We start from the raw sequence: 23,658 nt of genomic DNA on the forward strand, positions 1-23,658 counted from the left end.
TTTTCAAATATCAAATACAATGTTGTAGTAGGTTTGAACAGGAGCTATGCAGATTCCGGAGGGGCCTATAGCACCCCCTACCTCTCGTGTAGTGCCATCCCTGCTACTGGTATCACATGCACACACAACACATGTACAGTAGTACACACAAACATTGCCTGGAGTGGAAGAAATGCAGGAAAAAGCAAACTGCTGCTGCCAAAAGGAAAAAGAAAAAAAAAACAACAACGACATGAGCGGAAACAAGGACGGAAAAAGAGACTGGGAAGGTTGTTACTTACAGAAGGAATGAAGACGGTTAATCACAAGCGCCGCAGCAGGAGGGAAAAAACTGGCACCGAGATCTGAGATCCTGCAGGCTTCAGCCAAGGGGGTCGGCCTTGGGGGGGCCACGGGGCGGCATGGCGTGTCACTTATTAGCCGCTCGGGTGCAAGGCAGGTGCTTGAAGGAATTTCGCTGCTTTTTGTGGAAACCAAAAATAATCCCGTCGGGTCGGATCGATCGTGTTTTTCCTTCGCTCGGGTTGTGACACCAGAGAGATCCGGGTTGGGGGGGACATAAAAGAGTAAACGGCAAGCAGACGAAGAGGAGGGTTCGGCACACCTGCTCTCTTTCCCGCCTTCCACCTGTTCTATTAGCGCGGGCAGGCCTGCTGCAAAAACAACACAGGCCAACGTCCCCTCTTCGCTGTCCCCCTTTTCTTTTCTTTTCTTTTTTTTCTCCTCTCACACGTCGCTCGGAATGACAATGAGTTGCCTGCCTGGCCTGCCCGTCCGTCTACCTCGTCATCTTCCCAGCGGCAGGTTCCGTTTTTTTCTAGTCGCTCCGTAGCACTCAAAACAAGACGCTTTTAACAACCCTGCTTAATTCGCTTCGCTCTCTTTTCTACCTGCTCGTTATCTATTTCGGACAGTCTACTCCATCAGGATGAAAAAGAATTGCTCTGTGCTTTATCTCGCTAAAAAGAAAAAGACAGGGTAAGAGGAAAAAGGGGGGGAGGCGGGGGAGAAAAAAAAAAGTGGGATAAAATTGTTCCTTATAAAAATGAGCTTCTCCTCGTGCCCTGACAAGCGAATGGGGACAGAAAGTCTTCTCGGTACTTTCTGTGGATTTTCAATTACTGCTTGTGGGAAAAACGAGGCTCCGCGGCCAAATGTTGCAATCTCAACAGGATATCCGGCGGATGGTTCCGGACGTGTCCGAAGGCTCCGCCGCCTCGCTGGGGCATCGCTGCAGCCGATTTGCCGTGTGATGATCCCCCCAGACGAGGCGAATTATCTGCTCAACGGGTCGATGGCTCCGGACGGACAGACAGATAGACGGACGGACGGACGATGATGGACTCCTTCCTCGACCAGCTTAGCGAGCCGTCGCCCGGGGTTGCGCGCCGCCGCTGCACGCCGCGTCCGCCTTCACATCTAGACGAGACGGACAGAAGGAAGAGATTGGAAAAGGTTACAACGCTCACTTTGGACGAATTGCGGTGTGGCGCAAGCACGTCTGCAGGTGCGTTCATGGCCTCCGGGGGCTAAGGTGAGAAGCACGGTTATTTGAGTTCACTAAAACTAACGGAAAAACTAATATTCAACAATTTGGTTTACGAAATAAAATAAAAAAGGCAAATGATTTTTTTTTAGAAAACCGAAAACTAACTGAAACTAGACTAAGTGCAATTTCTGTTGAAATTGCGTGTGAATGCTGAAAGCTGAATGCTGAATGCTAATAGCTGAATGCTAAGATTGAATGCATGTGGAATGCTTATGAATAGGGCTGGGTATCGATTCAGATTTCCAGAATCGATTCGATTCACAAGGGCCCGATTCGATTCACGATTCACAACGATTTTTGATTCAGTTGAGGAATTCATGCAGCACATATTTTAGACAGTCAAAAGTGCCAATGCTGCAAAGAGTCGAAACGTTTTGCTCTCATTTAATGCATTAGTAAAAATATGAATATTTACATCAGGAATTGAATCCATTGCAGTTACATTAATCTGTTTTATTTGCCATCGGCCTTATAAAAACAATAAATTATCATTTAAACCAGAGTACAGGCTGTGTAAATAAAGTGACAAAAGGGGAGGGGGGGGATTGAAAAAAAGCAAAAACTAAAACTAATACTAAAACTAACTAAAACAAAGCATTTATTAACTAATACTAATATTTATAAACTAATAAAAAACTAACAGAACCACCGTGAAAACTAATTAAAATTAACTCAATTTACAAAAAACAAAATTCAAAACGAAATAAAAAGTAAGTAAAAAGAAAATTCCAAAACTACAATAACCCTGGTAAGAAGTTGACCACACGTCCTCAAATGTTTTCACTATAGGGCTAGGTTTAAAAAAAATAAATAAAAAAAATTAAATAATCAACAATCGATCGATTTTCGAATATTAATTCATAAAACCATTAATCGGTTATTTAAATCTTTTTCCCCCCCATAAATTCTTAAGAAAATAGAGTTTTAAAGGATGATATCCGTTTTTCTTTAAATTTGCTGTTTAATTCAAAAGTTGACTACTGCCCATATACATTTAAGACTTAACTAGTCGCAAATAAGGTGTGTGCAACAGGTAGCAACAATTAGTCAACTAATTGAGTTCACGACTGCCCACACACGTTTTAGACTTAAAAGTCAACTAGTTGCTAATTACATGCGTGTGCTCAGGATTAAAACTTTTCATTGATCTCCCCCCCCGCCCCTTCCCAAACACTGATATTTGGATTCGTGAGATTAAAAATTGCTGATCTTTTAGAACCAATTTCCATATATGTCTCCCAATTGTGTTTCTTTTTGCAACTACCTTTATTAGCTCGAAACTTTTCATGTTGTTTGCGGGCTTGCAAGTGGTCACCCCCTTCGGGGGGGGGTGTCGCGGGGTCGCACTCGTGCTTGCCCCGCGAGTTCACGTCCACCTTGACATCCGGGATGGATGGAGACGTGTATGAAAGGTTAGCCGGCTGACATTTTGTGTCAGTCCGCTTTATCATGAGCGTCAGTCAGCCGAGCCTTGTCTGCTCTTGCCCTTGTCACCCGTTTTTGCTCCCCGCGTCTCCGCTCGCTTAAATCGTCTCCACTTCGTTCGGAAACACTCCACGCTGTCACTTCCTCCTTTTTCACTGGATTTGCTACATTCACACCTGATAATTACACTTTCATTTGCAGCCAGTCAAATTGCCTGACATCCTCGATTGCAGAGAGAAATATTACAAATGTCTGGAATGTCGGTTTTATTTTGTTATTTTTTCACTAAATAAAAAGAATAAGTGTCATGAAATGGCAGGTTCGCGGGTAACTTTTAACTTAACTTTTTCCACAGTCTTATGCCATCCATATTTGCTGACTAAAACACACCATTTATCCATTAAAAAAAAAACAAAAAAAAAAACCTTCAGCATTCCATATACCGGTAATCACTATAATTTCACATTTTTTGCCATGAAATTGTGACTTTAATGTACATTTCAAGTGCCACGCAGGAGTTGATATATTTGACAAGCGCCATTTTTCACGCGGATATGAAGCCCTCTAAGTGCCGTGATTAAATCCATTTACTCGATCGTTATTTGATTATTTTGTCCCGTTTAATTTGCGTTGTCGCAAACGGCGGTGGCCCCTTTTATACGGCGCCAAGACATATTGTCACCGGGGGAAGCTGACAGGTATGAAAGTCGATCACAGATGGCGAGCTTCGACACACTTGGCTGACGACGTGACAATTTCCCCCCCCCGGTTTATTCCACACGAGCTTTGAAAAGCTCAAAGTCAGCCGGCGGACGTCAAAATCTTCCTTCGATCCCAACAGGTTGCCTCCACGCTTGTTACTATGCAACAGTTTGCGCTCGTTGAACGTCTCCCAGCAATCCTGAGGCGTTCAACAAAATCCACGCGCTAGCGACTCCATCCAGACTCCAGACTGGCGGTTGATGTCCAGTAAGTGTTAATTTCATCAACGAAAACCAAACGAAAATAATTTCGTCAACATACATTTTTTCACCGGACTAAAACTGGACTAGATTAGACTAAAACCCTCATTTAATAAACAATAACTGGGACTAAATCAGCATGCGTTTTTGTTGACTAATTGAGACAAGACAAAAATGTCCTTCATTTTAAAAAAAAAAGAATAAAATCTATGGACATTTTAGTTCATGAACAAAAACAAGACGAAAATTATCTGATTTTGAAAAATCTCGTCTCTGCTAATCTGTCACGTCTGTGACACGGTCATGTGACACACGGCACGAACACAAGGGACAGACAGGAAGTGGATTCACGGTGAAAGGTTAACAAAAAAAAACAAAAAAAAACAAGGAAATTATAGTTATAACTTAACATGAATCGAATGGCTACAATGTTCCAAAATTAATGCGACTGCTAACTAATGCTGGCTAACTTACTAGCTCATAGCATACTTGCTAGCTCATAGCATGGAGCCATAGTAGCCACTGTCATTGTGTGTGAATTTGTTTTTCATCAAAAAGATGAGAGGATATTTTATGTGAAATAGTTTGGGATCCAAAAAGGTTCAATATAATCTGCTTAAAAAAAAAACCAAAAAACATACGGGGTAAAATAGTTGTTCTGACTTAAACATTGACAGTTTTTGTGACTAAAATTCCAGATTTATAGTTTACGAAAAATGTGATGAGGTTGACTAACTGCGATAAAAACAAACAAGCATGAATGAAATTGGACTAAAACTGAGACTACATTTTGAAATGGCAGACAAAATTAACACTCGTGTCCAATAAAGTGGACGGCCCATTTGGGAGACGCGCACGCCGATCAATACGGCTCCGCGGACATACGTGACCCCCCGCACACAGATGCTCAAACTCTCCGAGGACCGTTTAAAAATCAGATGACCCGTATGAGTGTGTTGGCCGGCTTCAAAGTAGAGCAATTCAGTCCGCGCAATCTGGTCCAGCAAGAGGATTTTATCAGCAATTCTCGAAGCAAATTGACAAACGGATCATTTTGTCTTTGAAGGGCACTTTGAAATTGAAATGCCCGCTTCCAACTTTCTTGTGGTTTTGGCCATGACTTTTACAGCCTTTTTTTTTGTGGGTCTGGGTTGCGGACCCAAATGTAGGACATCTGGAAAATGGAAGCTTCAAACCAAAATGGCTGACTTCCTGTGCATGTCTTGTGCAAGCTTATTTTTAATTAACTAAAATTAATGAAAAAAACTCAAAACTAAAATTCAAAAAACAATTTTGTTACCGAAATAAAATAAAACCAAAAACATTTATGATGTTTATAAAACTAACTAAAAATAACTATACTTGTTGCAAAAAAAATAATTTAATACTTGAGCCTTTGGAGATGATTTTAAATGTAATTTTAAGTACATTCATTTTGATATTAACCGGAAAAAAGGACCTTTGAAAGTGCGTCACACAGAAGTCATCAGACGTCATCTAGCGGCAGCCAATAGAAAAGCACCTTCAGATGATGTCGCTTCTTTGGTGTGTTTTTTTTTTTTTTAAATATTGTGCACAGGTAATAGACATTTTTTTTAAAACTAAAACTAATACTTTATGTATTTATTTATTTATTTTTACTGCGATTGGCTGGCAACCAGTCCAGGGCGTTACCCCGCCTCCTGTCCAAAGCCAGCTGGGATAGGTTCCAGCACCCCCCGCGACCCTTGTGAGAAATAAGCGGTCAAGAAAATGGATGGATGGATATTTATTTATATTTTTTTATTATTATTTGTTTGGGAAAAAATCTCAAGGACAGCTGTTAACCACCAAAATGGGACACTCTAAATGGTCGCCGTCAAAATGGCGATGTGCTTTTGTTTTTCTTTTTTCCTTAAAGAATTTTAAGACATTTTGCATGAATTTTTTTTTTTAATGCACTTATTAAAACAAAACACTTTTCTAGCGATTCCAAACTAATTACAACTTCCAAAAAGTTTCCGTCCAAAATCATGGCGACGTTATTTACTTTGTCTGTGGCATTTGAACGGCGGATTTAAGGATTAAGTGCCATCTTTAAGGGTAATTAAGGCCTTTGTGCTTGGGCGGGGAAAAAAAAAAAAAATCACATTTAAGAGATGCACATTGCAAAAGTGTTCAGTCCACGTGTGTGTGCGTGCGCGCGCATCATTTTATCGCCACTATTAACATGTAATCGCGTAGCGGGTGTGAAAACACGGAGGTGGGCGTGAATTGGCTCAGCGCTGCCAAAAGCCAGACGCGTGTGTGCGTGCTGTGTTTTCCTATATGCGTGTGTATTGCAGCTGTCACGCCTGAGGCGATTTGACGCGTTGATCTAGCAATCCCGCATGCTGGGGTTGAAAACGCACCTCTGCCCCCCCCCCCCCCCCCCCCCCCCCCCCCCATCCATTGTCTCACGCACACACAAGCAAGACGAAAGACAATCCGGATGATTGGCACGCTCAGAAATAGAAATACTTTTACACACACAAATATTCATTCAGCGGCGACATCATCAGACGTCTTCGGCGCGTCTGAATTCCGCTCGAATGCGCACAGCCAGAGGAAGAAAACGAGGGAGAACATCACCCCCAAAAAAAAAAGAGATGGCGGGTGCGAATCAGGTGAGGAAGAGGAGGCGGAGTCAAAAAGGTGGCAGGCGGAGCTGAAGCAGGAAACGGGAGAACGGACAAGGGGAGGGTTCAAGGGTTGGGACGCGAGCGAGGGTGAGCGCACGACAATCGAAACGAGACATTTCCAAACCGTCCATCAGAGGGGACAGACAGGTCGGATGAGGAGGAGCAGCAGGGAGGAGAGAGAAGGAGGGATAGAAAGGAGGAAGGAGAATGATGAATGGAGGAGAGGGCACAAAACGGGATGGCCACTGGTTGCTTAAACGTATTTGAGCAGACAAAATGAGGGTGGATGCTTAAGGACAAAGAGAGCGAGATGGCTGCCAGATTAGGAGACAGCAGGAAGAATGGACAGGAGATCTGGATGGATGCATCAGGAAAGACCTAACAAGAATTAGGCTGGATGGAACAAGGTACATAAGGACTGGATAGAGGACACTTAACAGGACATGAGGTTGGATGCATCTGGAGAGGACATAACGGACATAAAGATGGATACATTGGGAGAGGACACAAGCATGGCTGCATCAGGAAAGACATCAGAGGGAATGAATGCTGGATGGATGTAGATAGGAATTGATTGAACACAACGTTTGGAGTAAAGGACAGGACATATAGATGGATGCACCAAAAGTGGACATGAGGGTGGATACATCAGAAAAGGACATGAGGATGGGTACATCAAGAGTGGATATGAAGTGAAACGTTCGGACGACAAGACCAGACTGAACTGAGGACATCAAGATGGCTGCGGGACAGGATGGCTGCATCAGGAAAGTTTTAAGGACATATGGATGGATACACGAAGAGTGGACATGAGGGTGGATACACCAGGAAAGGACATGGGGATAGGTAAGTCAGAAAAGACATGAGGATGGTTATACCAGGAATAGAGGGTGGGCACATGAGGAAAAGACATGAGACTGGATGAATCATGAGTGGGCATGAAGATGATGCAACAGGAGACTCCATGAGGATGGCTACATCATGAGTGGATATAAAGTGAGATGTTTGGACGACAAGACCAGACTGAACTGAGGACATAAAGGTGACTGGACAGGATGCCTGCATCAGGAAAGGTTTAAGGACATATGGATGGATACACCAAGAGTGGACATGAGGGTGGATATTTCAGGAAAGGACTTGGGGATGGTTATATCAGCAAAAGAGGGTGGATGGATCGGGAAAAGAAATGAGACTGGATGAATCATTGGTGGACATGAGGACGGATGCATCAGGAGAATCCATGAGGATGGCTCCATCATGAGTGGATATCAAGTGAGATGTTTGGACGACAAGACCAGACTAAACTGAGGACATAAAGGTGACTGGACAGGATGGCTGCATCAGGAAAGGTTTAATGACATATACATGGATGCACCAATTGTGGACATGGGGTGGATACATCAGGAAAGAACATGAGGTTAGCCAGGTCAGAAAAAAAGACATCCATTTTCATAATTGCTTAATTGAGAATGGTTATACCAGGAAAAGAGGGTGGATACATCAGGAAAAGACATGAGAGTGGATGAATCATGAGTGGAAATGAAGCGAGACGTTCGGACGACAAGACCAGACTGAACTGAGGACATCAAGATGACGGGCCAGGATGGCTGCATCAGGAAAGGTTTAATGACATGCGGATGGCTACATTAGGAGAGGACACGAGCGTGGATACACCAGGAAAAGACATTCGGATGGAAGCACGCTTTCTGGTGCACTCGTTTTCGCTTCTGGAAAACGAGGATGGCTGCATCGGGAAAGGACGCAAGGACATAAGGATGGCTCCGTCAGGAGAGGACACGGGGGCGGATGCGGGAACTGAACAGATGACAACACGGACATGACTTGAGGACGAAAGTCTCCGGGGAGGACGCGGACAAACGACGTGAGGAAGAAAGACGAGCAGAAATAAAGATGGGGTGGAGGCAAACAGGTGGGGGGGGGGGGAGCAGACACTGGTTGACGCTTGAAGAGAAAAAGAAAAGAAAAAAAAAATCACCGGGCAGAGGAGAGCTCAGACTGAAGAGGAGGGATGAAGGAGGAGGAGGAGAAGGAGGACAGACACTCACTCACCCATCGGCGGGGGTCTCTCACAATCCCCGCTCTGTGATCCCATCCCGGGGAAAGGCGCAGTGAGATCGCGGAGCTTCCGTCTGCTGAATACCAATGTAGCCGAGGCGCGCGCACGCGCGTCAAGTCTGGGGGGCTACGCGAACCACTACACATCACATCACACCACGACACAAGCACGCACGCACGCCACCAAATTCCACAGTTCCTCACTCACAAGGTTGTCCTCGCTCAGTCCGCCGGCGGACGACCGCGCGCTCCTTTCCCGCCTCACTGCGGCGCTGGCTGGCTGGCTGGCTCGCTCGCTCGCTGGCGCTCTCTCACCAGGGGATGCAGATGCTCGCTCGCTCCACATTCAGCGTACATCCATGTGTTGCGCCGGCCGTTCGTCCGACCGTCCGTACATCCATCCGTAGTAGTACATCCACCTGGGCTTGCGCGCGTGCACTTTTCCACCCTCTTCTGCTTCGGTTGCATCCACTCGCTGGCTCGCTCTCCTCCTTCACTTGCTCAATAGTGAGCCCTGCTCTCGCTCTTTCTCTACAATCGAATCATCTCTCTATCTTGCTCTCTCTTTCTAGTCTCTCTGCTCTCTCTCTCACTTACTGCTCTCTCTCTCTTTCCTCTCTCTCTCTCTCACTTTCTGCTCTCTCTCTCTTTCCTCTCTCTCTCTCTCTGCTCTCTCCCTTTCTCTCCCTTTCTGCTCTCTCTTTCCTCTCACTTTCTGCTCTCTCTCTTCCCTCTCTCTCTCTCTCTGCTCTCTCACTTTCTGCTCTCTCTCTCTTTCCTCTCTCTCTCTGCTCTCTCCCTTCTGCTCTCTTTTCCCTCTCTCTCTGCTCTCTCTCTTTCCTCTCACTTTCTGCTCTCTCTCTTCCCCCTCTCTCTCTCTCTGCTCTCTCACTTTCTGCTCTCTCTCTCTCTGCTCTCTCCCTTCTGCTCTCTTTTCCCTCTCTCTCTGCTCTCTCTCTTTCCTATCACTTTCTGCTCTCTCTCTTCCCTCTCTCTCTCTCTGCTCTCTCACTTTCTGCTCTCTCTCATTCCTCTCTCTCTCTCTCTCTCTCTCTCTCTCTCTGCTCTCTCTCATTCCTCTCTCTCTCTCTCTCTCTCTCTCTCTCTGCTCTCTCTCTTTCCTCTCTCTCTCTCTCTGCTCTCACATTCTGCTCTCTCTTTCTCTCTCACTTTCTGCTCTCTCTCTCTTTCCTCTCTCTCTCTGTTCTCTCTCTCTCTTTCCTCTTTCTCTCTCCCTCTCTTTCTTCTCTCTCCCTCCCTCTCCCTCTCTCTCTCTTTCTCTCCCCCTCTTTCTCTCTCTCTCCCCCTCTCTCGTTTTTCCTCAAAAAAGTACATCATTGCACCCTCCGTCTCTGTCAGCCTTTGAAATAAGAGGAACGAAAAAAAAAAAGATAAAAAATAATAATAAAATACAAAAACAAATAAAAACAAAAAAAACACAAACATGAAAAACAAACAAACAAAAACAAAGAAATAAAAGGAAAGGCAACAGAGTACCAAAAAAAAAAAAAAAAAAGTTCACAAGGAATGAAAACACCCATATAAACACACACCAGCAGCGGAGGTGTTAGCCCCTCCCCCTTCCCCAGCCGGGGTAAACTACCCTGACAGAGTTTGACACGGCTTCATGCTCAAGCGTGATAAACGCTATCACACCAGCATACTTCGCACCCTGACACAGACACACGCACATCTTTTACGATAAAAAAAAAAAAAAACATGCGCACGCGCTAGTCTGTTCTGAGCTCTCACAAGAATTTTCTCGGCTTCGACATTTAAAAAATATATATACTCAGATTTGTAGGAATTGAAGAAAATTTTAAATAAATGTTCGGATCAAGATGGAGAAAACTTCGGGACACAGCTTTAGCTTGTGTCCAAGGTACATCTAATTGGCGCGCATGCTCTCTATATGTATATTATAGTAATAATAATTAAAAAAAAAAAATAATTAAAAAATATATAATAATAATAATAATAATAATAATAATAATAATAATAATAATAATGTATTCTGCAAATGGTGGTCAAGGCCGTTTGTTTACTCAACTGCGGATGGAGGAGCCATCTATTAAATGAGTTTGTTTTTGTACTTGCCTTCAAGTCCACTAGCTTAATGCTAACACATAATGGGGATCGCCATAGACAGGCTAACGAATAGCATCAGTGTTATATCACTTTGTAAACATAACACTCAACAGGCATACATTCTTTATCTTCCATTAAAAACGACTATCACTGCAGCCTAAGTATTTGTGAAACTCTTCTTTGGTTGTATCTGCATGACTGTGACTGTGTTTTAATGCCCCCCGGTGGCCAAGTCCAGAAGGCGCCACAATGAATTAATCTATGATTATTTTTGTGCGTGTGTGGTACATTCAACATTTAAATAGGTGCTGCTGTTTTGGTTCACAACAGACTACATTTATGTTTGGGGGAAGCCATATTGGGACCCACCTACCTCACATTATGAAAGGGAAAACTGCAGTACTTTACTTCCGGAAGCAGTAAAACATAATTTATTATGTTGCAATGACCATTCATCATTACAATTAAATATGGTGATACAAACGAGTCTTGTAGTGGAAAGCTCCACTTAATTCAGTGAGGGGAAATGAAGGGGTAAATTAGTGAGTAATTAATGGACTTTTAATTACGTTGCACATTTATTCAGCATCTTATGAGGAAGTTCAACACTGTGGGGGCTTGTGCATATTTAAAAAAAAAATAAAACATTTGATAGCATGCCCTCAGTCATGAAAATCGAGTTTGGGTAATATTGAATTCAATTCCAGGCCTGTAGGAGGCAATAAAGAGCATGAAAATGAGTATATTTTCACTGGAGCGCCATCTACAGGATCTGTTGGGACACGCCCCCCCACTTGGCCCCTTCCCAGCAGACTGTAACGGCAGTTCAAGCACAAACATTTTATTTAACCGAATCATATCAACACCAAATATGAACTCTATGGATTTATGTCGTAATAACTGCATCATAATCATGTAGTAAATGTGTCATAATTATGTTTAGCATGTAAAGAGTTCCTACTTAACCCTCCTGTTAGGTTGAGGGGCAAAGTGAGCCGTTTGTACAAGCTAGAAGAAGAAGAAAAAAACTTTGGTTCAACTTTGTCTGCTGGTCTGTTTTTTTTTTTTTTTTTTTTTTTTAAGTATTTAATATTTTATTAATTATTATACGTATTAAAATTATTTATTTGTTAACTATTTTATACATTGTATAATTTATTTTTTATTATTGTTATATTAAATATGTTATTAATTATTATATGTATTAAAATGATTTATTTTGTTATCTATTTTATACATCGTCACATTGACCCATGAGCATTGTCTTAAAACAAACAAACAAACAAACAAACAAACAAAAACAGGTTCATGTAACCAAAAATGGTTTTCTGTAAAATTTTCTTCCTGGCTGGCAACCATTTCAGGGTGACCCCGCCTACTGCCCATAGACAGCTGAGATAGGCTCCAGCACCCCCTGCAACTCTTTTGAGGAACACGCGGTTCAGAAAATGGATGGATGGATTATTTTTCATGTACAATTAATACCTTTAAAAAGTCATTTGTCTACTTGCTGTCGACTGATGATGACATCACCTGCGCTGAGGAAGTAGGTAACAGCCAATCATGGCTCACCTGTTTTCTGGGTTTGATCAGTAAACTGAGACATGATTGGTCGTTATCTACTTCCTCAGCACGGGTGATGTCATCATTAGTCAACAGCAATTAAAAAATTACTTTTTAAAGGTATTAATTGTACGTGAAAAATAATGACGTTACCACATTAAAATATAGACAAAATATGAACTTTTTACTGCTGAAAATGGCTCAATGAGTCAAGTATCCCTTTAAGTAACCAAAAATGGTTCCAGATAGTTACAATTGTGTCAATCATATTTAAAATTCAACCTACCCTACATAGGTAACCAAATATGGTTCCAGAGAGCTATATTTGTGTCATAATGGCATTTAACAATTTTCCTATGTAACCAAATGTGGTTCCAGAAAGCTACTATATATGTGTGTCCTAATCACATTTAACATGTAACAATTCCTCCTTAAACTCATTCATTGCCAGCCCAGTTAAAACAACGGATCTTAAATAGTCTTCATTCGCAATGAATGAATTTTGAGGAACCAAATATAGTTCCACTTTGCTACATTTGTTTCCGAACGCCATTTAACATGCGAGCGGATGACAAGATGAACACGTAAACGAGCATGTGGACGTCCAGGCCGCTTTCCGCCTCCTCGCCAAGCGGCCGGCCCAAACTTCTATCACGCTACAAACGCGGCATGTCGCATCGCTTCTAACGAGACCGCGAGTTGCCTTTCGATATCGATGTTTCTCTTAACCCCCCCACCAGAATCATCGCACCACCCTGCGGAGCGCCGCACGTCCTCCTGGGATATTACTCAGCACACCGTGTTGCATCATTGATTTTGTCACTCGGCTCGCGGGGTGGCTCTTTAATTGCTAGTGACAACATGGTGTTGCCTTACAGTAGCATCTCAGCTAAAGCGCTTTGACGACAGGATGCCTTTTGAAGATGAGCAAAAAAAAAAAAAAAAACAGCTCCTGGAACATAAATCCACCCGATATGGTCACTTTCCTGAACAACATTTCCTACTTAAGGAACTGGAACAAATACGGTGATACACAATTGTGTCATTGTCGCATTTTAACCTGACAAATTTCCTACTTGAGTAACCAAATTTGGCTCCGCGCTAGCGAAAAGTTGTATCATTATGTTAAAATCACATTTATACACATAACATTTCCTGCTTGAGCAACCAAATATGGTTCTTCCTCACCTGCTTAAGTTGCGACAATCATGTTTAAGATGTAAGCTTTCCTACATAAGGAACCAAACATGGTTATACCAAGTTGTATAATAGTATAATATTGACATGAAAAACAAATGTCAATATTGTCATGACTAGGGTCATGCAAGGGTTATGCTTACTGTTATGACTAGGGTCATGTGAGGGTTATGCTTACTGTTATTACTAGGGTCATGCAAGGATTATGCTTATACTGTTATGACTAAGGTGATGCAAGGGTTATGCTTATACTGTCATGACTAGGGTCATGCAAGGGTTATGCTTACTGTTATGACTAGGGTCATGCAAGGGTTATGCTTACTGTTATGACAAGGGTCATGCGAGGGTAATGTTTAGTACTATCATGACGAGGGTCATGCAAGGGTTATGCTTACTGTTATTACGAGGGTCATGCATGGGTTATGTTTATACTGTTATGACTAGGGTTATGCAAAGGTTATGCTTATACTGTAATGACTAGGGTCATGCAAGGGTTATGCTAACTGTTATTACTAGGGTCATGCAAGGATTATGCTTATACTGTTATGACTAGGGTCATGCAAGGGTTATGCTAACTGTTATTACTAGGGTCATGCAAGGATTATGCTTATACTGTTATGACTAGGGTCATGCAAGGGTTATGCTGATACTGTCATGACTAGGGTCATGCAAGGGTTATGCTTACTGTCATGACTAGGGTCATGCAAGGATTATGCTTATACTGTTATGACTAGGGTCATGCAAGGGTTATGCTTACTGTTATGACTAGGCTCATGCAAGGGTTATTTTTTCTGTTATGACTAGGGTCATGCAAGGGTTATGTTTGGGTCACGACCGTGAGGTCGAGTGTCTGTTTTGAACTGATGTAACCAGCATCTAGTTTCAACTGGTAAGATCCCAAATAATGATATCAAAATCAGAGTTCAAACTGGTAAAAATTCACTCTTTAAGGAACCAAACTTGGTTCACTGACAGCTAAAGTTGTATCATCATGTCAAAATGACATTTAATCATGAAACAATTTCTATCCAAGCCACCAAATATGGTTCTTCCCAACCTAATAAAGTTTTTAGATCTAAATTTTGTTACTTTAGGAACCAAATATGGTTCCACACTAGCTATAGTTTTAGTATTATACTAAAATCAAATTAAGACGTGAAAAATGTCCTACTTCAGTATGTATGTATGATTGTAATAATTAGATTCAACCTGATCAAGGTGATGTTAAAGGACCTCTAGAAGGAAATCACAATAGCTAATCACGTCCGCGCCTCGTTAGCTTTGCATGTCACGCAGAAAAAGTCCATCTGAAGATGTGTGCGTCCGATGGGCCGCCTCTGACTCACTCGCACTTGAGCCGAACAGACCGTGGCCTCGACACGCATACACCGCCGCCTGAGGACAAATCTTATTGCGTGTATGAAATTAGCATTCTTTTAGAAAAGGGCTTTTTGTTGCATATCTGGGAATTGGCTTGTGAGGGAAGCATGCACACAAAGTGCAGTTTTCAGGAAGTTCGGCGCACACTCCATGTGCCATCTCTCCTACTCCATCTCGCACGCACTCGTCCTGTCTAATAGACTTCTGGTGTCATTGACCCCTTGCTTGATATGCAGATCAAACGGCTTAAAAGTGGCTGGGCACGAAAATGATCGTTTAATTCAAACTTTTTATGTTTTAATAGTCACCTCAAAAATATCTTAACTCTCCAAGTATCACCATTAGGGGTGGGAATCTCTGGGTACCTCACGATACGATATGATATGGGATACAAGGCTCACGCTAACGATTATCTCACGATATGACGATTCCGCGATTATCGATATATTGCTCAGGTAATAAAACCACGATAATCTACGATAAAATTAATCATAAAATGGTAATAATAATAATAATAATAATATAAATAAAATAAATATCAATGAATAATAAAAATAATAAGTAATAATACAAATTAAAAAACAAAATAATTCACACATATATATATATATATATATAAAATAAATAAATAAATTATAAATTATATAATAATAATAATAACAATAAAAATAAGCTCATACGTCTTCTTTGCCTGAAGACTTGCCTTCATTTCCTTGCTACGCTAATGAGGCGCTCCCCCTAGTGGCCTGCAAAATGATTGCTCAATAAGTCATGAATAATGGAGCCGTTATAGTGGATGTATATTAAACACAAATATCGCAACGCTTGCGTAGACGTTTCGATAATCTATCAGGAGACAAAGTATCACGATTTTTCGAGATATCGATATATCGTCACACTCCTAATCACCATCATGTCCAAAGCAGGTCTAAATGCTCATCAAAAATTAAACAGGAGACAATTTGAACATTAGAATAAAATGCACTAAATGTAAAAGTAAAATGTTTACTTTTAAGGTAAAATATACAATATTTGGTATAGAAGAATCATGTACCATGTTAAATTTAAATAACAAATGTTCGCATTCTTCTTGAGTTTTAATTCTTCTTGGTAAGTTGCAGTATTAAATCACTGGTGAGCCATTTTGAGAATTTTAGAATCATGGGCTACTTGTGTTGTCCTTGAGGCTAACTAGTACTCACTGGCATCATTTAAAATAAAATAAAAAATAATTTAGGACAATGCGCATTAATCAACAGAGCAAATGGATCTCAAATCTCATTCGTTTCTCCCTCCCTCCTCCGTGTGTAACTTCTCACCCCTCCCCTCTCTTACCTGGAGCCAATGACAGACACGAAATGTTGACTTTTTCAAACGATAGTAAACTGTCAAACCGGTAATCATCCCATGCCTAAATACAACTAAAAAAAAATATATTCCTGGCATTGTGCGTAGCCGTTAACGCTCGCTGTCTGTTGCCATCTACACGCAAACACACACCCTTACCGTATCAAAATATGTATTCCGCAGCAGCAGTCTATCTCTCATCTCCATCCCACACCTCTTTGCTCTCGACAAATTGATGAGGAACGCTTTTCTACATATCACAACGCAGCATCAACTTTACTCGAGTGTTACACGTGTGTGCTCCGCCGACCGCTGTCGCACTATTTACTTATTTTTATTTTTATTTTTTATTTTTTAATCTGGCCTCAGAAGATGGAGGGATGGTGCAAGAGGAAGGAGAAGAGGAGGAGGAGGGAGGAGGGGGTGCGGGGGGGATTGACATTCAGGCCGAGCTGCGCACTCTGTTGCCGGAATAACGATTAGCTCTTTGGCATTCTGCTCACATCTGCTTCACTATCAATGAGAGGGGGGAGGGGCGAAGGAGGGGGGGTGCGAAAGAAACAAGGTGAACGACAGAGCAGGGGATGAAAGGAGGGATGTAATGGAGGACAAAACAGACGAGTGCATGACATAAGCAGCAGATGTATAAGCGGATGCACTTTATAGGCTCCCTAATGCACACATAAAGGGAACGGGGAACAGTGTTGCAAACTAGCACATACACATTTATATACTAACTACACTAGTAGTTCATTCTACACCAAAGTACCACCAAAAAAAAAAAACATACTTTGCTCGCCAAGTACCAACATAATGGCAAACATTAAAATGCAGTAGTAGGCCTCATCAAAAACAACAAAGAGGTTTTAGTCCTAAAAAAGTTTTGCTTATTACTGTTGTAAACGCTTGTCTTTTTTTTTTTTTTAAGTATTTAAATAATTCAATTCGAAACATACTACACCAATAAAAATTGTATTGCTTTTTTTTTTTTTTTTTAATGTCTTGCATTTAAAATTTAAACATAACTAAGATGCACTTGAAGAAAAATGTACTGTACTGGATTTAATAAACAGGCTGTATGCATACCAAAGACAAGCTTCATTTTTTTTATTAGGGATGTAACGATAAGCGCGAGATCGTGATATTAAAACTGTCACGATATCGTCGTCGTTATATCTTATATCATCTTATATCATATATTATATTTATTTATATTATTTTTATTATATTATGAATTGTTTTAATTTTTATTATTTATATATGTATTTATTATGTATTTATTTATTATCCAATTTATTATTATTATTATTATTATACTATTAGTTTTATCATAGATTATCATGAATTTATCAATATATCAATAATCGCGGTATCGTCACATCGTGAGATAATCGTTATTGTACGCCTTGTATCGCATGTCGTATCGCATCGTGAGGTACCCAGAGGTTCCCACCCCTGGTGACTACCAAATGCACAAATTAAAGAAACAGATAACCATCCCATAATGTGGAAAACTATAAAAACAACGCTGTATAAACACACCAAAAAAAAAATCATAAATAAAAAAAATGTCAGATTCATGTGCTCATACATTAAAATCATATCAGAGCTGGACGAAACTGTGGCATTTTTTTGGCATGTGCATTACGTGAGGCTGCACAGGGAGAAATTTTGGGGGCGGTGAATGGGACATCAATACACCAAAAAAATATATATAAATATTTTGCTCCGTGAAATGGTTTGTAATTTCTATGTGTGAAACCCAGGCTGGCCATCTGGCGCACCGGGCAGGTGGGCCAGATGTCTTTTGGGGCTTTTTAATTGTTATTTTCCGACATTCAATTCAGAACCACCAATGGGCCCAAGGTGAAAGTTAGGGAGGCTTAATTGGTTTATTATTTTTGTTTTATTGACACCAATACATACAGTAGTCATGCACTTTGTTTTTTTTTTCAATGATACATCATTGCAATTGATTCTGCAGGCTCCCAGTTTGAGAATCACTTGCATCGGCTCCCTAACGCGCACATTAAACAAAGCCAACGGCCCCTCCGGTGTTGCAAACTACCAACAACAATGTGGTACAAGCGCGCACGCGCGCACACGCCAGCAGAGGGTACGCGGGCGGGTTCTACTTTGTCAAAGTCAGAGCGGGTACAGTAGCGCCGCCTCAGCAGACAGAAGGCGCAAAAGGACGCTGCTCAAAACGGCGAAGAGCATCCGAATGAGCGGGGCGGAGCACAAGCCGCAAAAGGCGCACGAGGCCATAAATTTGAATAATGCGAGCACAAAAGCGCAGAGGGTGATTCATGTGCCAGATTACGCCGACGGCTCCGCCCGCCGTTAATAACTACAATATGTTAATACGGTCAATACGGCAGGAGGAGTTGTATTAAAACGTCACATCGGAGCGCCGCTTTATGACGATTTGACGTTTCCGCAAATAGTGGCCGTTCTTTGGTTTGACCCAGCACTCTGCCGGGTTTGTCATCCAATTAATTCATCTGCTCCCAAAAACGTATAAATGCGTTCTATTTTAAATGTTTTAAGTGTCCCAAAGACGTATTAATACGTTTTTTTTATGCTAGAGCATACAGAAGGCTTTGATGCAGCCTTTCAACTGCAAAGAACGGTTGAAGAAATGGTAGTTATGACAAAAATGGCCAGCAGGTGGCAGCAGAGTATAAGAGATCAACCAGGACCCTTGTTGCAAAAAAACCTCAATTAACTCACAATTCTAAATAGATTTGTGAATAATGATGAAACTTAGCTATATTCTAATGCTAATTGCTGCAAAATGGAAACAAATAGAAATATACTTTTTTTTCCAGATGAATCTTTCTTTTGGTAGGTTGTTTTTATAGCAATAGAACAATATTCTGTGGGCCTTGCAAAATCAGTCAAAATCCAGTAAAACAGCCGGGAGCGAACGGGATTGCTTCTGTAAAAATGGCTGGGAGTGAATGACTTAAAAGTATATGTATTATGATTTGTTTCCCCCAATCATTAAAAACTGTTGCCTGGTGTCTCGTTACAAATTTCCTCAAAATGAGAAATAGTGAAATCAAGTTGTTATGACAAAAAAGACAAGAAGAAAAGCATAGATCGGCTCCTTCATACTTTTTTTTTTGTCCATCTACTCATGATGGAAAGTTTGAGCATACTCTATGTTGCTCAGTACAACTAGCTTCCGGGGCTAAATTACCAAAAGCATTGTAGCAATTGGTCAAAATCGGTAGGGAAAAACAAAAACAAAATCATCCTACAAGAGTCCCTGAAAAATGACTCCTAAAATGGCCCCTTCAAAACAAAATGGCTGACTTCCTGTAGGTTTTAACTTTTTTTTTTTTTTGTGTCTACCAAATTCTATGTTGCTCAGTACAACTAGCTTCTGAGGCTTAATTGCACACCAAAAAAAAATAATAATAATAAAAAAATAGCAATCAGGCAAAATCTGTAGGACAAAGTTTGGAAAATGACCCTAAAATGGCCGCTTCAAAGCAAAACGGTTGACTTCCTGTGTCATTTCTGGCATGGCTTCTTGAGACATGCTTAATAAAATTTCAGACTTTTTGTTTTTTAAACATACATGACAAATCTTTCTTTGACTCTTTGATAATTTGAATACTGTACGGTGGCCCGAAGGGGTCCAAAAGGCTCGCAGAGGACTGCAGGTTTCACAAATTCGGAATAAATCTGAATGATGAGTTCGGCAATAAATTGAATGCTAATTGATAGGAATGGGCAAGAACAGCTTCATTTCAATGCATCTGTTTGCTGTTAAACTGTCAGGAAGAATTTTTTTTTTTTTTTGGGGCTGCCTGTACGTGCACGAATAAATGTGAATCGTGATGCATTCTGAAACGTTTTAATAAGAAATACTAATCGACGTATAGCTGAACTCCAGAAGAAAATGTGAGCAACTTAATAAAAGGAGCTTTTCCTCATAAAAAGACGTCTCATTTGTTCTCTACGGGACGTTATTGTTCGCGCGCGACATCCACGGGAAGATGATTTATTGTATTTCGCCTCCCCCGGCGCCGGCTCGCGTTGTTTACATTGTGAAAAATCCATGGCACGTTTTACAGCGGCGCGATAATGGCGCGGCTAATCATAAGCGGCTCCTTCAGGGGGGGAATCGAAGCGGCGGTCTTTCCAATAACCGCCCGACCTCCTCACCGGAAACCCCTCGAGGGGCAAAAGCGCGAGACATGAATGTAGTTAGCGCTCGGACCATTGATTTGCGTGCATTTAGTACGAGTGCACGCGATTCATTCACGAAGCCTTGTCGGGCTAACGATTTTCATTGCAATCGTTGCCGGTCGGGATTGGAATGTTTTGATGTGTTTTTTTTGTATTTGTTGTTATCGAAAGAGAAACAGTTGTCATCAACAGGCTGCCTTCCTCCTGGAGGGCAAAAAAACAGCCGGCAGGCATTGCAGAACTTCAAACAGCAGCTGGATGACTTTGAAATTGCACACAAGTGACAAGGCCTTCCAAGAAACGCAAAAAAAAAGAAAAAAAAAAAGGAATCAAATACAAGAAATGATACTAATACAGTGTGAGCTGCACTTTTTGGGGAAGTAAAATTAATTAATGCAAAACCAATATTTTAACGACACTTTTGAATTTTAGGAATCTTTTTGCAAACTGACTTTTTAGAGAAAAAACAAAAATTGTGAGGACATGCTTTAACTTTTCAGAAAATATGTATTGTAACAATTTGAAATTATGGTTTGAGTTGATATCAAAATAGTGTTTTTGGAGTAAATAAAATATTGTAACATTTTACTTTTCTTTTTTTTCTTCTTCAGTTTTTTCTCATGTAAATGTTTTGTCCGTATTTTTTTTCCCTTAACATTTGTGAGAGATCTCCCTTTTTTTTTTTTTTTTTTTTTTTACATTTCTATTGAATGTGTACTTTTTTTTTTTCTATTTTACTATATGCGAGATTTGTGTACTTTTTGGAATTCTCTCTTTACTTTTTATTTATTTATTTTTTAAGTTTTTAAAAATGTCTTTTCTAAACGTAATTTTGTTTCTGTAAAAAAAAAAACGTGTAAATTACTTTTTTGTCATAAATAAATAAATTAATTGAATAATAATAAAGTTAAATAAATATATGAATAAATAAAAACAATAATATTCTTGATTTTTTTTGTGGTAATTTGATTTAGCTTTTTGGGAATTTGTTATGTTTCTGTGAACACATTTCTACATTTTGCATCTATTTTTTTCTTATAGTAATGTTTTTACAAAAAGAAAATACGTGAAAGTGTAAAAAAAAAAAAAAAAAAAAAAAGTCTGTAAATGCATTTTTACTTTTTTTTTTTTTTTTTTTTTTTTACTTTTTGGAATTGTTTGTACTTTGTAATTATTCTTTTCACAATTTTTAAAAATGTAATTTTTGTACACATGCTTACTTTTTATACATTTTCACTTTTTTTTTTAATATGTTTTTACTTTTGTAGATGAAACATAAGTCCCAGCATACACCCGCAATAGAAAAATGTGTTTCCTTTTACAAAAATTATGCTTTAATGCATCAAATCCGCCATTTGAGTTTATTTTTATTTATTTATTTTTAGTTCTCACACTAAATTTTAATGTTCACACTACAGAACATCATTCCAGTGGTGACGTATAAGTGCTGACACTCTTGCGCAATTCTCTCCTATAAATTTCTGGGAAGTTGTTACACTTGACCACCTGTTAATTTGTCCTGAACATTTCCTGAGATATTGATGCGAAATATTCAACATATTGACTCACTTCACTGCCTGCTGCATCTCGTCCAGCACCGACCAAGATGGTCCAAGCTGAGCTGGACAAAGCGCCGCCTTGCTTGTCGTCCTTCACCTGCACGGGACATTGTGATGTCAGCTTGTTTACTGCTGAGAGAGCTGAACATCATCACACGTTCTCTCCCGAGGGTCACTTTGGATATTTTTAGTCTTCATGATATCAAGAGAATATAAGAAAGGGGATGCAAGGAGACGGGGAGGGGGGGGGGGGGGGGGGGGGGGGTTAGCGAGGGCTGCGCAGATTTTTCCAATTTGTCCGTGCAGTCCTTAATCATTTGGAAAGGAGAAATGCATCACATCTGTTCACCAACGTCACTGGAATTAGAAATATATTTTTTAAAATGTTTGAATATGCAGTATTCAAAAGACAAAATGGTATGGCACAGAAAAGTGCCACTACTACACTTTTTGCCACATTATATTAGAACCTTATTACAAATGGCTGAGAAAAAAAAGAAAAAAAAAGAAAAAGTGTTTTCAGTTTGTGTATTGAACTTTGAAGAGAAACAAAATGATTTTAATTAATTTTTGGACTAACTAACTAACATCTGTGTTTCTGTGAAGTTTTCCTGATGCACTCTCGTAGTACAAGCAACCTATCAGATGTCAATATTGGCTGGACGGCATGATGTCACATTTTAAGGCGGGGTTTAATAGTTGCTCATCAAATCCTTGTAGAACACAAAGTGACGCTCGTTTGTTACGTTTGGTGGCAAGTAACAAAATGTACAAATACAATAAATACTACATTTGCAGGCACGCTGCATCTACTTTATGACAATATTTTACATTTACTTCACACATTTGAAAATAGATTTCTTTCTACTCCTTGTCTGAATATTGAAGGCTTATTTATGTTCAATGTATGAAATATGTAAATCAATTGGAGGGTTCCAGAATTTTTCATCAGCATTACTGGGGGGCCACAGAGTACCACATACGTCGTAAGCAGATGTATGACAAAAATGACATTTGACGTGGAAAAAAGTTGTGCATACATGTACTGAATAGATTTCATTTTTCATCACTGTCCAAACCCTACGACAAAGAGTTTGAAGAAAACAACAAAATAACCACATTTTTTTTTCCCAGTGCTAAGGGCTCTCTTGCATAAAAATGGCCATTCAAGAACAAGTGCAAGAACATCATAATCATAATCATGTACTTACCGAGTTGTGAGCTGATCTGGATCCCTTTTTCTTTTTTTGTATCTCTTTCACATGGAGAAGTTGATGTAGAACACGTTTCCTCTTGGCTATGCTTCATCTGTTGGCCGCTGCATGTTTTCCATCTCATCAGGAGCTTGATGGACATCGAGAATTTCCCAAATGGTCGGTCAATTTTCAGGCCGGTTTCAGCCACAAATGTCCCCGTGCTTTTTTTTTTTTTCTTCTTCTTTGTACGAGTACTATGGAAGTTAACAACAGAAAAGTATTTTGTGTGCAGAGGTTTGTTTTTTGTTTCTGTAACTAACTGACAGTAAAAATGTATTTACTTTTGCAATGTGCACTTTTGCCAGGTTTTGCTGAACACGCCATCGCGCCTCGGTTCTCTCCCGAAAAGATTCGGTTATGAACCGATCGGTCGCATGTCGAGCATCAGAAGAA

The 23,658-nt window shown here is 40.4% G+C and overlaps 1 protein-coding gene across 3 annotated transcripts in view; it reads right to left on the reverse strand.

Moving 5' to 3' along the window:
* Window positions 1-9,280, reverse strand: part of grik5 (glutamate receptor, ionotropic, kainate 5) — a 155,413-nt gene extending 146,133 nt beyond the window's left edge. The window contains exons 1-2 of one of the 3 annotated variants that reach the window (XM_077528360.1): window positions 8,881-9,280; window positions 282-1,419 (exon numbers count right to left, since the gene is read on the reverse strand). The gene's annotated coding sequence lies outside the window, so the exon portion shown is untranslated. Of the gene's footprint in view, window positions 1-281; window positions 1,420-8,666 lie in introns of all 3 variants that reach the window. The other 2 variants (XM_077528356.1, XM_077528357.1) reach the window with 2 other exon arrangements.
* Between the last annotated feature and the right edge of the window lie 14,378 nt (window positions 9,281-23,658).

Source organism: Festucalex cinctus, chromosome 7, assembly GCF_051991245.1.
Source record: "Festucalex cinctus isolate MCC-2025b chromosome 7, RoL_Fcin_1.0, whole genome shotgun sequence".
Taxonomy (NCBI): domain Eukaryota; kingdom Metazoa; phylum Chordata; class Actinopteri; order Syngnathiformes; family Syngnathidae; genus Festucalex; species Festucalex cinctus.